At 41.8% G+C, this 15,011-nt stretch overlaps 1 protein-coding gene across 3 annotated transcripts in view; it reads right to left on the bottom strand.

The window, feature by feature from the left end:
- CHD9 (chromodomain helicase DNA binding protein 9) overlaps window positions 1–14,020 on the bottom strand; it is a 90,469-nt gene extending 76,449 nt beyond the window's left edge. For 2 of the 3 annotated variants that reach the window (XM_082062700.1, XM_082062702.1), the window contains exons 1-3: window positions 13,838–14,020; window positions 6,208–6,285; window positions 4,436–4,524 (exon numbers count right to left, since the gene is read on the bottom strand). The gene's annotated coding sequence lies outside the window, so the exon portion shown is untranslated. Of the gene's footprint in view, window positions 1–4,435; window positions 4,525–6,207; window positions 6,286–13,617; window positions 13,650–13,837 lie in introns of those variants that run through there. The other variant, XM_082062701.1, reaches the window with a different exon arrangement.
- Window positions 14,021–15,011: the final 991 nt, after the last annotated feature.

The following is a 15,011-nucleotide window of genomic DNA, read 5'->3' as shown; positions in this document are numbered from 1 at the left end:
AAGGAGGAAAGAAGAGACATATAACACAAACTCTCTTTTAAAATGCAAAGACTTTATAAAACAAACGGTAGTAGGCATGAAAAGGAACCAAACCCTGAAGATGTCAGCTCCACTTCAAGGATCAAGATGCGTAGATGGATGGATGGCACAGATGAATTTGCAAACCGAGAAATCTGAAGGTTAGATACAGGAGAAACCTCTCCGGGCTAATTAGACCTATGTAAATTTATTATGAAGAAAAGGAAGGTTCTCTGTAGAGAGAAGATCATGCAGTTAAAAAAACAAGAGACAGCTTGTTTTTTGACCATAGAAATACTTTAACCCCTCCCTAGCAATTTTCTTCAGTGTCTACAAAATTCATCACTTTTTTTTTCAAGTTACAGCAAAGCATAACTTGGAAATTGAAGGATATTTGATTTGGAGGAACCAGCCTGTCACACCAAGTCATCTTCCAAATTTATTAAGCAATTGTCCTTTTTGTTTCTCTCTGCTACACTTGAATCTGAGAACATCAGACGCTCATCTTGCAAACTGTGAGGGCATATGAAGACAAACTGTGATGCATTTCTGAACTTCACTGGTACACAAGTACCATTTTTCTGTCCCTTCCTTGAAAACAAAAAACAGCCATACAAAAAACCCCAAACAAGCAAACTAGAAAACCACAAACAAAACCCAACCCTACCTCCTCACATTCAACTGAATGAAACAAAAATGCTCCAACAGGAAACATCAACAGTACCCCCCAAGTTAAGCTGAAACACATTTCAGGGTTTGCCATCTTCAGATACGCTAAAGCATCTAAAATTTCAATAGCAAGTGGGTTTTTTTCAGATTGCCAACTGTATCATTCGGTGTCTTGCACAAAACAGCATTTTCAGCAAGGAGTATTAAGTTATTCTGCAAACATCCTTGAACTGGAACAGAAACATCTCCCAGGTGGTTTTGTTTGGTTTTGGTTTTTTTCTCAGGTCACTATTTATTAAACTGAACACCTATACTTTCTTTAATTTACCAGTTCTTAACGGTAAGACTTCAATTTTAAATTTAAGATCTAAAACAAAGTATTAGGACAAGTGAAATGGTATTAAAAGATATCTTACAAGTCCAAGTGTATGAAAAAATACAATGTTGTATTCTGTATGGTCTAAAACTGTCCTTTCACTTACAAACAGAATATAAACCAACACACTACTGTTGTTCCTCTTAACCTGCAAAAGCAGCTTTCATGTACTGCTACCGTAATTCTAACTTTTCTTTAAGATATTTCTCAGATTTTACCTCTTATATTCAAAACGACTTAGAAATGAAAGTGGCTCCACTCGGCCCAGTTTGGTTCCTTTCCTTGAGCGTGTGCAACAAGAACGAATCAAGACCAGAGCGCGGTTCAGAAACAGAGATTTCACATTAACATGGTTGATGCAACTACTTACAAAAAGAGAAAATAAATAAGTACAAAAAAGAAACTTTCTCCATTTTGATTGTCCATCAGAATTTCATAACAATCCTTCACTCCTGTCGAATGACTGACCAAGAAGAAACAGCACGGAAGTCTCAAAGAGATGATCCCCTTTTATGCTACCTTGGCGTGCGGTAGAGCTGGGTTGTAAAAAGACAAGCTATAGTTAGAAAGAAAGAAGGAAAGATTTATTTTACGGAATACGTTAAAAAAGAACAAACACCTAAGAAAACAGAATGGAACAAAGACACCTGATTTGCTTTCAGAAAATGAAGTGGGAGTAGCAGTAAAAGAAAAGATAATAAAAACTACTGAGGTGTTTTATTTCATTAATTGCATAGTTGATCACTTTTGATGAAATGACAATGGAAAACAAGCTGCTCTAGGTGTAAGCGACTAAATCAGGTGAAGTTTCCACACATTACCGTGACATGCACACTTATACACTTTGACAGACTGAGAAGGGGTGAGCACAGACAGTTGTAACTGGGGAAGAGTTTTACATCACACGCTCACAAAAGCTGGAAAGTGGTTTTTGATGTTTGTGTTCACTGCAAACAGGACAGACACCAAAGAGAAATTACATCACAGAACTCTCTGTATGAAGCAGTATGGTATCAGAAAGCCTCACAGCATATGTTTGGGCCACTTAATACATCCACTTTAACATTAATTTTTAACTCAAGGTAAATTTACAGCGTGTCTAAATTATATTTCAGCAAGCAGTGCTTAATATATAGAGAGAACACATGGCAAATTCTCTAATGTATGAAGCAATCATAGGGGTTTTTTAGAGCCCTACAAAAATTAAAAATACTAATAGCATTTAGAAAAATTCCTATTTTCTAGTGAGATTTTTGAGGTGGTTTTGTTTCTGCTGTTTTGAACTGTGGGTGTATAATAACACAAAGTTTCTTTGGATTAAATATGTTTCATATCATTGAAAAAAGTGTTGTTTTTTTAACTGCACAAAATTCAGATCCTTTCCTTTTATTGCTTTGCAGGATGGAGTCTCTTCCTTCCCCAAAAAAATCAAGCTGGGTTGGTTGGTTTTGGTTTGGTTGCGTTATATTTTTAGGAAGGCAACGCAACCAGGTAGAACAGACTTGCTTCCGAACAAGAGAACTGCCTAAGAGACTGAAACAATCCTCCTATTTGCCAAATCCCACGTAGAATCCAACAGCACGACAGGTTTGTGGCTTTGGCTGATGTGCCTGTCTATAAGCAGAGGGAACGCGGTGTCAAAAGAGGCGGAAATACAGGACGCTAAAAAACAGACACTGAATAAACCAATCACTTCTGCACAATATTCCGAAATGATAGTGACGCTCTCTCTCCATATTAAAACCAAAAGATAATTACACTATAATTATTTGTCAGCTTGAACTACACATAAAGCTTTAGCCAAGTTCAAAAAGCTGCAGTAAATTAAACAATACAGAAGTTAGTTCCCACTGACACGCCAATATAAATGATATTCTATTATAGATTTAAAGATCAATGTACACATTAAATTTAAAATGCACAGAGGGACAGCACAAATTGCTCAAAATCCCAGAAATGTAGTAAAAAACCCAGAGCTTTCAGTAGAAATGAGCTCTTTTCTTCCCTAACAGAAACGAGTAAGTCTTTGTACAAGAGTGCCATGGTATCTGTAGCTAAATATGGACTGAAAAGGTGCATTTTCTCTTATTGGTATCACTAAAATTAGGAGAAAATTTGTTTGGGTATCTTGTTTCATTAAATTAAAAAACCCACATCCAATTATATACATAAATATGCATGATTTTATTTTAAAATTGCTTTTTATTGGTATGCATTTATAATTAGTTTTGAGTAATGAGCCATCCCTTTAGTAAAGTCATACCCTCAACATACTGGTTTTGTTTAGAATTCTATTCTGCTGCAGAGTCACAGACATAATGATAAATACCCAAAAGGTAACCCAAGTACGTTGCATTTTGATTTGAAGATTGAGAAGAGAAAGATTTGAAACAGATGGTCTTCAATGAAGATTGTTATGGTCATCCATAAAAGTTCGAGTCAACCAACGTGACCAATGACACCTCACTTGGAAAGAGAAACTGTCTTCCAATGCAACTACAGACACATTTCTACCATTCTCCAAGATGTTTGTGTTCACTGCAAACGGGACAGACACCAAAGAGAAACTACATCACAGAACTCTCTGTATGAAGCAGTATGATATCAGAAAGCCTCACAGCATATGTTTGGGCCACTTAATACATCCACTTTAACATTAATTTTTAACTCAAGGTAAATTTACAGCGTGTCTAAATTATATTTCAGCAAGCAGTGCTTAATATATAGAGAGAACACATGGCAAATTCTCTAATGTATGAAGCAATCATAGGGGTTTTTTAGAGCCCTACAAAAATTAAAAATACTAACAGCATTTAGAAAAATTCCTATTTTCTAGCGAGATTTTTGAGGTGGTTTTGTTTCTGCTGTTTTGAACTGTGGGTGTATAATAACACAAAGTTTCTTTGGATTAAATATGTTTCATATCATTGAAAAAAGTGTTGGTTTTTTTAACTGCACAAAATTCAGATCCTTTCCTTTTATTGCTTTCCAGGATGGAGTCTCTTTCTTCCCAAAACTCCAAATTCAAAAGATGTATAGGGAGATGCACAATTATGGCCTGTCGAACTGCTATATATCGGAAAAGAAATCTCAAATCACAGACCAATTTTTACATTATTTACCTATATACCATGATGTTTCTCTATCTGTAATGCTAAGAGTTAGGAGTGATTTAGTTAGAACACTGGTACTTAGATATATGAATTCCAAAGTTACTTCCGAGCTAGCACAGGCACCTAAAGAACCCTATACTATAAATGCGCCTGATTAACCTATAAGACATAAAAACCAGTTGCTGAAATATTCTATATTAAAAATATATCACAAGATATTTAAGAAAGGGGGCCAAGTCAAGATAAAGAATATCCTTACCCATGAATATAGAACACATCTCTTTAATGAAGAATTAAGGAGCTCAAAGATGTGCTTTAAATCCAGATGGATACCTCATCATTAGAGACCTGAAAATGAAACATGGGAAAGTCACACAACAACCAACTTCAGGAGTATACATTTAAATGCGATAATTTAAACTCAAAAGTGTAATAGACACCATCAAAATAAGAACACCGAGATTAATGTATGATAAATAGGCAATACCAAGTGCTCATTTTGTAGGACCACTGGAAAACAACCCAACCCTACAAACCTCTAAGAGAGAAGGATCGTCTGCCAGAATACTGAAAGTTTTAGAGCAACTTTAAGACACAATATTAGGACCAAAAGAAAAAAGGTTTTGAGGTTAGATTTTGAACCTGCCAATGCAAAAAGCCCCGTAGATATTCTCTTTTAACAGCAATAAGCTGTTCCGCACTGACAGACGGACGGGCCGATCACAACTGACACGGCCCTCCAGGGTGTGACAGGTTTATCCCATCCTGGCTCAACTTGAGGAGCTCTCAGCTCATCTGGAAGAGGCTTCAAAGCATTGCTCGGCTGGAGGGAAAACGTGCATGGGGGAAAAGCAAAGGCTTCTAGGGCCTGTGCATAAAAGCCTCAAAGCAAATAAAAACACCCTCTGACATTAAAAGACAAACAGTTAGTTTATGAACTCACATGCTGTACCAGTCTGCTTCTCCAAAAACAACGCAACCCTTTAAAAAGCACACCCATTCTCTCCAAGGCACAGAGCAGCCTCCAGTTCCAACAAATACAGACTTCCCTTTCCCTAAATACAGTTTCTTGGTGACAAACTCTCAAACAGCTTTGCAAGAATATTAATACAGTTCAACCTTTAGTCTTTATTAAAAGATACAGTTAGAGAATAGACTGCCTTAGCTTATTGAATTACTTGGTATATTGCTTTTTGTTCTCTAACAACGATAGCATATATTGCTGCATTAAGAAGCAGACCTTCACACAAAGATTATTTCTTCTCCTCACATCTTTGAGACAATGTTGTAACATGTCAAAGACATAAATTGGTTATAACAGCTATCAAAAGCCTGCAATGTTCCAGTAAAAAAAAATTATTCAGTACTAATTTGGTACATAAATTATCAGATTTATCCTCCTTTTACTATTCAATAACTTCAAGACTTATTCCAAGGTTGCTAAACCATCTCTGCTGTACATTAATAGAGTGACTTAAATAATATGCACAGATTTTTCTCTAACATTCATAAACAATAAGCATGTGCCCAAACACACACGTAGATGAAGGCTGCTAAAATATTTCTGTATTTGTTTGCTGTGTATGTGAAATGACATGAGTTTTATATCAGAACAGCAAGAAAACTTCCTCCAGTTGTTCTGGTTTTCTGTCCTGGAACTCCCATCATGCACAAGTCCCTCTCACATCCAGAAAGGACAATCAAGTTTGAAACTATTTAACTGTTCAGTTTTATGCAGCATTTGGACATTTTTTAATTCCTAAACTTCTGTTTATTTAAATGTGTTGACTAAACAAAGTTATACTATAAAAGTTTTACAACATCTGAATTAACTGAATAGATGCATTCAAAAATTTCTTTTTAATTGAGAGTTCAACAGTATAAAAAAGAACCCTAATTCACCTGTAACTACCAAATAATACAAACACTATCTTACGTTCTTGGTTATCCAAAACGTAGCTGTTTTGGATCCTTCCTCAACTGGATTCTTTGTGAATCCTCGAAACAAAGAGAGAAAAAGATGTTTCTTACTCTTTAGGACAGTGTCCACTTGCTTGAACAGCTTCCAATATGGAGACAATTGTGGAGTACTTAAAAGTTTGAAAAATCCTATGTTGAAAAGAAGAAAACAACATATATAACTAAATATACATTTATCAGATCTACAATACACTGCTCTAAATGTAAAATACAAAAAAAACTTGACGCAGCAGAAGAATCCCTGATGTTACACTAAGTGCCAAAGAGAAATACACACAAAAGGAACTTAAGGATTTCTTAAGAAGCAAAGTGGGAACTATCTCAACGGATTCTCAAATAAGCTTTATTGCATGTGAACTTTTAATTACATATATATATAAATACATATGTGTGTATATACATATCTGTTAAATGAGATATGGTAAAAAAATGTTCTGTAAAGTCTCCTTTGGAAGAGAATCTTAATGTTTACTTTTGAATTGGGAAAATTTACTGATACACAACAAAGTTTATATGCTATTAAACAGAACCAGAACTAAATTTGTTATAAGCATTCCTAGATATACATTAAGCCATCTTAAAAGTTTTATAAAAATTATCTTCCACAGCCCAACTAATACAGTTTCTTCATTAAATACCCATAGAAAAATACACATTTCCCTAAGTGCACATGGATTTCCTTAAGTTCTTGATGGCATCCTAAAGCATCACTCTTACTAACAAAAACTTTTGAACAATAGTAATCTCAGCTTATACACTAAACCACAGACTTTTATATACCTTAGTGTAACAGAAAATGAACTATTCATTTCAGTTAGTTTAGAATAACTACTTTGCCCCAATTGGTATTTTTTAAAACATCGCTTCATCATTTATATTTTGTGGGCATTAATTGCAATAAAGGGACAACAACAATACAGAGAATGACATCTTAATTTGCTACAATTGATTGCGAGCTAGAAAGGTGCCAAAAGTTCGGAGAATCTTCTTAAAAATAATAAAGTTTATCCCCTAGTCAGTTTATTTTAGTGAAAATAACTGTTAGGAAGTCCAGAGCTTTGGCCACAATATTACTGAAGGAAGCCATACTAGTAATTAGTTTGGCTCTTTAAACATTATTGTCATTTTGCTTCTCCTAAGTGACTGTGAAGAGTTTCATAGATTTCAGGACTTGAGTGAGTTCCCGCTTATTTTGCTAATACAGACAACAGAACTTCCTAACGTTCTTTCCTTCGGGTTTGAATACCACTAAACCAAACTTCAAGAGATCTGCCCACAATTCTTAGCATATCTGTACAGAACACAAATGTCTCTTTTTGCTTTCTTGAGTTGTCAAAAGAGAACAACGTATTTAGTGTAATGTATTTGTAATTTGCAGTTTACAGGTCACTAGAAAGACAGTTACTCAAGCTTCTTCGTAAGTTTAAAAAGAAAGTCCTATTGGTACTGTTCAGATTTTTGATGTAAGCATTAGGGTTTCTATAGTTTAGTCATAAATTTCAGCATGACACCTTAAATTAGACCTACAAACCATGCTTCTGAATTCCGGTCTCTTTACTAAGGAACTACATGTTGCCATTTTAAGATGTGCAGAAATATTTGCATTGAAAACCAAAAAAAAAAGAAAAAAGCCTTCTCATTTTCACATGTGGCCTAAACCAAGATTTCATTATAAAACATCAGAGAAGCCTTCACAGCACAGTCCCCTTTCAATTCGCAATCTGATAACACACCAACTTCCAATAATTCTCATGTTCTGGCCTGATAAGCATCTTTGTGAACTACTGTGAGTTTATAATCTGGGAAGTACCACCGAGAAGAACGTGAAGGATGGCGCCTGTTTTACAGATGCCTGCAGATCACGACGCAGGAGCACAGGCTAACAGAGCTGAAGAGCTGACACTGACAGCTACGAGTCTCCTCTGCAAATAAATGAACACAATTTCAAGTCTCGACAGAACCAGATTAGGATCCCGTGACAGTAGGCGACGGAACAGAACAGGTTCAGACTTCCCACTCCAAACTACATCAGCTGGCACAAACACCTCCATATATAACAGAAGCCCAGACCTTTCAGACAGGCTGTATACAATTCTTCTGCTTTTTAAGAAACTATTTCTAAGGAGATTCAATATGAAAGTCTCTCTCAAAAAAAAGGTCCTCTCAAGCACATGTTAAACAAGACACTTGGAGTGATTTGTTCAATATACTCCTCTTAAATTAGAAAATCAATTAAAACTGGTAATAACTCGAGCAAAACAACATTTTTTATCTTGTTTCATGGCTTCCAGCACACTCAGGATGTGTTCCTGAATCCACCTGCAATAGACAAGACACTCCAGATGACTTCTGCTATAACATCAACACTCTGCCACAAGAGCCTGACAAAACGGACTTTTTAAAAACTTCCCCAGTTCAATGGGACAATACCCATCTGTCCCTCAAGGGTATCTATGAATTGGTACTTCAAAATATACCTAAAAATTTTGCTCTGAGGCTAAATTTTAGTTTAGCTTCTGAAAACCAGCAAAAAATACTTCCAAAAACTATATGTTAATACCAGCAACATCATATTATATGGAATCAGGCCCATTGTCCTACTCAATGCTGTTTTTAATGCTGGAAGCCACTAACTACAACGGCTTTACTACAGGGTAACTGAAAACAAAAATAAATCCTATTGAATTCTCAGATTTCTTCTAACATATGGAATATCAGATGGGTAGATATTCATGCCATTATACAGACGTAATGTTTCCGAAGCTTAAAACCTTCTTCATTAAGGAGTTAAGTTTCAAACGTAATAAAAGCGTTTAAAGGCATTTGCAGAACATATTTTGGAGGAATTTCTGAATTTTAGTGACCAACATAAAAGAGCAAACCAACCTTTTCATACTGCTCATGCAACACAAGGAGAAGTGTTGAAGAACACACTTCAGAAGGAAATAATTTGGTAACCAGAGTCTCTACGTGTTGCAATATGACTCCGAGAAAGAGCAAATTCAAAAATTACTATTTGTCTTCAGGAAAGGGATGGGAAACGTTTTCCCATCTTCCTGCAAATTTCAACTGTTGATTTAAAACTGAAACAAACACATGTATCTTGAAAAGAGATACACATACACTGGTGGCCTAAAGACATTAATATCTGGTATCTCTTTGGTCATCTGTATGAATGAAGTCAAAGGTTGACACATTTGCTCACTCACAGATGCCACATCAGACCAATCTATTTCTGCTGAATTCTGAGTTCAAAAAAATGCTTCCTCCCTTGTAACTTGCTTCTTGCAGCTTAGAGAGTGAACATAATGTAGAGGCAGCTCTGAAAGGGGAACTCGGTTCCAAGGTGCTGCCACAAGCGGCCTTTTACTCGATCACCACAGCTCGTTCTCCGAGGTAGCTGTGCATCCACCTGAATACCGCCATAGATACATTTTGAAACAACTACTACGATGCTCATGTTTCCGAAGTCAAGCTACAGCTTCACTAACCGCATTGTTAACAAGTGTTTGACTTAGAGCTGGGCTTCTGCAAGTTTTCAACACTGCAGTTACTCAAAAACACGGTCATTGTAAACTGCATTATATTTTGTTCATGTCATACTTTAGAAAAAAAATACTGCTTAAAAAAACCCTCTCTCCTCCCTGCACTATTGTAAATAAGTCACATGTTCAGCCTGTTTGACTTTTGGCCAGCTTACTCTCACATTTATGAATTGGCCAGACTGATAAAATATGAGAATCCTGCTGTTCCTTCAGCCAAAGCAAGAGCTGCAAACTCTTCCCTGTGGTTGTTCTATCAGCAAAAGAATCACTTCTTAACATCATGATTTCTTCTGCTGAAGGGGAAAGAGAATACTTCAATAATATCCTAACATGTTTCCAATAATGCTAGCTATCAATTCCTGAATGTTTGACTAAATAAACAGATGGCTTCTCCATGACCCATTTCTGTGTACACAGGTACCCACGTTCCTGAAGCACCGTTCCTAACTACAGGAAGAACACCAGGAAATACGATGAGAGTAACTACGCAAGCCTGAGTAAGTGTGAGATTTCTACGTGTTAAGTTCAGAGCTCCATAGCTGGATAGAAGCAGGACAATTTAAAGGACACATATAGACAGGTCAGTGGAAGAATATAAGGTATCCACAAAACTAGTATGGTTAGAAAACAAACTGAGCGCTGAGGGTTACCTGTTTTCAGTTAAACACAGCAGAATATTTCAGTAGGATGGTTTATGAACAGAAGTACCAAACATAACTGAGATTTTAGGTCCTGCACCTAGTGGTGCAAAGAAGTAGAATACTGCAATCCAGTGATGAGTGGGATCGTGCCATTCAGCTCCACCAGATCCAACTTATCCTCATCCTTAACTGCATGAAAACTATCCAAGACAGACAATCATGCAGTGTTTGAAGACTTACGTCTACAAGACTGACAGAAAAGAAAAAAATGCACTGTAAGGAAACCAGACCCATAAAATATATAATTGTTCAGCTTACTGTGCTTTTGAAATGTTTGAAGGATACGTATACTCTCTATATAGGAAAAACACGTATTGCAAAATTGAAGCATACACACACACACACGAAAAACAACTAGCTCTATAAAGCAAGTAAGAACAGAAGTGCTTTATTTACTTTATGCACAAACAAGGCAATTTTAAAGCAGCATGTCAATCTTTTTGTTTCAATCTGCCTGCATCACTAACTTGTCTCTCTCATAAAAGGAAACGAACGAACAATGCCTGGTTTTGTAGTCTGTAGTCTCTTGGTAGTGGTTCATGTCATCCATCTTTAAGATAACATCACTAAAAAGACTTTTTAAAAAGCACACTGTGCTTTCATCAACATTTCTCCATGACTGAATTCTTGGACTAATCTTCATGAGCACTTAGCACCAACAGCTGATGTGAAATGAGTAGGTGCTGAGATTCCTCAAAATTCTTGAAAAATTTTAAGACTTAAAATTCTGGTTCTTTTTACAGCATAAATGACAGCTTTGCTCAGCATGAGATAAGTTAATACAACTTCATCATGAAGAGCACCATAAATGCTTATAAGTAGAACTGCTCGGTTAAGCACAAACAAGTTAGCACAAAGTAAACCAGCGCAGATGCATTGTAACTAGTTATGTGTCTGCCCTCACCATCTTTTAAATGTAAAATAAATTGATGTAGTTTACCCACCAATGATGGGGGGGAAAAAAAGGAAAAAAAAAAAAAAAAGAAGCTACTTCACATTTACTTTAAGGTTAAAGTTGACAATGGGCAGTAACCAGAGTTGTCGGTATCTGAAGTTCACATCCTACCTCAGCTCCCACTAACGTCTCTGGGTGCCTGTGATTTACACACAGGGCCTGACACACAGGTCCCTGAATTCATTAACTTCCAAGAACATGTGAATCAATTTTTGCTCTTTGGTTTACAAAAACTAGGCACTGAAGTCCATGGTGCTTTGGAAGCCTCATCTGCCAGATGCTGGAACAACAAAAAAAGTCATTAGGAGGTGTGAGGGGCTGGGGATGTGTAGAAACTTTGTGAGTAGGTAAAACCAAAAGATACTAATTGCTACTCCTTCTTTAACAGTTACCAAAGGATAAGATAAGAATAATTATTAATTTTAAAATGCCTACCTTGCAAAAGAAACTAGCAAAAAGTTGACCTATGCACTAATAAGAGCCAGGCTAAAAAAATCCATATTGCTCAAAGATGACTGAATGTGAATATTCTGCCTTGAATGCAAAACATATTTATATTTGCATATAAATGATTACATGTAAAAAAAAAAAAAAGTGAAATAATCATTCTACCTCACACCTGCCAAATGAGAACTTGATGATGTCAACTGACACAGGTTTAAAAACAGATGCAGAGGGCTCTCAGGACTGATGGGCCTAGTTTTCCTGAGAGAAGGATTACTTTTTACTGCTACTTCTTATGAAGTCTCAAAGAAGACACAAGAGGAGAACTAGAAACCTTATCCTTTTACACAGATTGTTATTTTGCCCCCCGTAAGCATGTATTATAAGACAAAAGACTTCAGATCTCTTCTACATAAGGGTGGGAGACTGAGCTGTATTTTCTTACACTGATGAAGTTCAACAACTTTCATGAACTGAAGGAAGTTTTTAATTGCTAAAGATCCAAGGTATTTATGATACAAACACAGCGAGGAGTGCAAACCATTTCTTACAGACTGAAAGTCAATGTCAAAGCTGTACAGATAAATGAGATAATTCTGGACTCTTTTCACCTGATTTTCATCCCCGTTCACAAAAAATTGTGTGTGAAGAGGGAATGTAGTGGTTTTAACATTTCGCTGTTTTCAGCCTCAGTAAGAAATAGCATAATTTCTCCACTTCACTAGAATAAAGTGCTATATACATACAGTAACAAGCTAGCGTCAAAATCCTCTCCTTGTCATCTCTGAAGGAATTCAGTTTGTGGCCCTACCTGGAAAATGCCAGTCCATAAATCCCAACCTTGCCCTTTCACAGCCAAGCCCCTTTTGAAGCCTCCACCCATGCAGCGGGAACCTGCAGCCACATGTTCTCCTCACCTCAGAAACCCTCCAGCCCCGAAGGACAGCAGCAGCATGGCATCTCCATCCCTCCAAGACACACCTCACCCCGTGTCCACCCTCCCATATTCCCTTCCCCAGCTCCCATGTTTTCTGCTCTCATGGATCCAAGTCAGCAGGCTGCCAAACTCAGCTCCTCTTTTTCCCACTGCTTGGCTTTGCCTCACAAAATCACCTCAATTCTTCCCCCTGCCCACCTCTATTACCTTTTGTACAGAGAAACCAGGTCGAACATTCCCACGTCCCTCCCTGGGAAGGTGCCACATCCCCTCCCTGCCCCACAACCCCCCCCGTCCTCGGCCACACAAGGTGCTGGGGATGTCCCTGCCCTGCCTCCCTCCACCCAGCCCTCTCCTCCTGCCGCCTTCTCGCTGAGGGAGAGACGAACATCCAACCTCCGGCTCCCCCGAGCAGGAGCCCAGCCCTCTTCCCTTGGCCCTGCCATCTTCTTACCTGCAGGAGGCCACGGGCAGGACACGCCGCGTTCTCCCCCACCCGCTACCTGGGGAAGGCCCAAACCCCTCCCCTCCAAACTTTACCCCCCCCGCCGGCCGCCCCTGGGCCCCGCGCCGCCTCCGCCGCCGCGCTGCGGGGTAGGGAGGCCGGGGCGGCGGGGACCGCATCCCCGGGCGCCCCCTGGAAAAGCTCGTCTCGCCGCCGCCCCCCTCTTTCCTCCCACCTCCGCCGGGGCCGGCGAGCCGGTGTGGGCGAGGGGCGGAAGCTGGGAGAGCCCGTGCGGCGAGCAGGCCGCGCCGCGCCGGCCCGAGGCGGGAGGAGGGGCGGGCAGGGCTGCCGGGGCCAGCCGGTGTCTCCGGCACCTGGAGCGCGGCCTGCTCCGGAGGCGGCGGGGAGCAGCCCGGCGCTCCGCACGTACTCACCGCCGGGTTCGCCATTACGCGGCGGCGGCAGCGCCCGGAGCCGCCGGCGCTGCCCGGCAGGAGGCACACGGAGATGCCCCGCGCCTGACAGCTCCCGCCGGGGCGGCCTCGGGCAGACGCGGCGGCTCAGAGGCGGCGGCGGCTTCCCCTCCCCCGCGCGGGGATTCCCCCGCCCCCCCCCCGGGCGCCCGGGGAGCCGCTGGCCGAGGGCGGCACTCACCGGGTGGCAGGCTGGCTGGCGCAGGCCGGGAGAGGCGGGCGGCGGTGGAGCGGGGAGGGCGGCGCGGCGTGCCGGGCTCTCCTCCCCCCGCCGCCCACCGCGCAGGCAGGCAGGGCGGGAGGGGCGGCCGCGCCGGGGGGCCAAGTTTCACTCGCTCCGCGCCGCGACCCCACCGGCCCCAGCGAACCCGCGGGGACGGGCTGGGGGGCGCATTTGCATATTTGTCACCCCCGCGCTGATTGGCCGCCCGCGCGGGGGCCGCTGACACGGCGCCTGGGGAAGGGAGGGAGCGGGGGGGCGGCGGCGGCGCGGCCGGCGGGGCCAGGAAGGGGCGGGCGGACAGAGGCCGCGGGCAGGGGAAGGGGCGTGCGCGGGGAGGAGTGAGCGCGGGGGCGGGCAGGGGAAGCGGGAGCGTGCGAGTTTCCTTCCCGAGACACCTTCGCCTCACGCCACAGCCCCCGCGGGAGGGGGCAGCCCTGGGCGGGGGCGGCGGGGGGAGGCCGCTGCGGAGCCGATAAGATGGTGTGTGCGCGGCGGGGTGAGCCGATCCAATATGGCCCCCTTCGCTGGCAGAAGCCAATCCCGGGCGCGGTTACTCTGGAGGCTCCGGCAGAGGCCGGGCTGGGGCTGCCGGGCAGGCCCCGCGAAGGACAGGCCGCCGCGGCGCTGGCTGGATAGAGCGGGGCCGCCCGCAGCGCCCGCCCCGGGGCGCGGGGGTTTCCCGGGAACGGGAAGCGCGGAGCCCCCGCGCGTTTCCGCCAGCGCTGCCGTTGGTTCCTCCCGCGGAGGGCGCTGCAGCCCGGGAGCAAGCTCCGTTTCGTTATTAAAACACTTGGGGCTCGTTTAACACCTCCCCTGGAGATACGGCTTGTCAGCTCTGTAAGCCTCTCCTCCCTCTCTCCAGGGAGAGCCCGTGCGGCCAGGATCTCCGTTCATGTCACCTGCTGGCGGCAGCACCAGTTCGCACTGGAGCCCGGTGCTGGGTGCTCCCCCTTCACAGCTGAATACACCGGGCAGGGCGAGCACGGCCTCAGGTGCACCACAGCCAGCCCTTAGCAAATGCATCGCTTGAACGTGTGAACACAGCACAGACATTCCTGCAAAGTCAACTGCAAGCCTTCCCTTGCTTTTCCCAAACATTTCTTTTTCAATCACATAACATAAAGCACACTAA

This window comes from Streptopelia decaocto (assembly GCF_964273445.1).
Source record: "Streptopelia decaocto genome assembly, chromosome: 11".
In the NCBI taxonomy this organism is placed as follows: domain Eukaryota; kingdom Metazoa; phylum Chordata; class Aves; order Columbiformes; family Columbidae; genus Streptopelia; species Streptopelia decaocto.
Note: the sequence above shows the minus strand (reverse complement) of the source record. Positions and strands in the feature narration are given on the sequence as shown.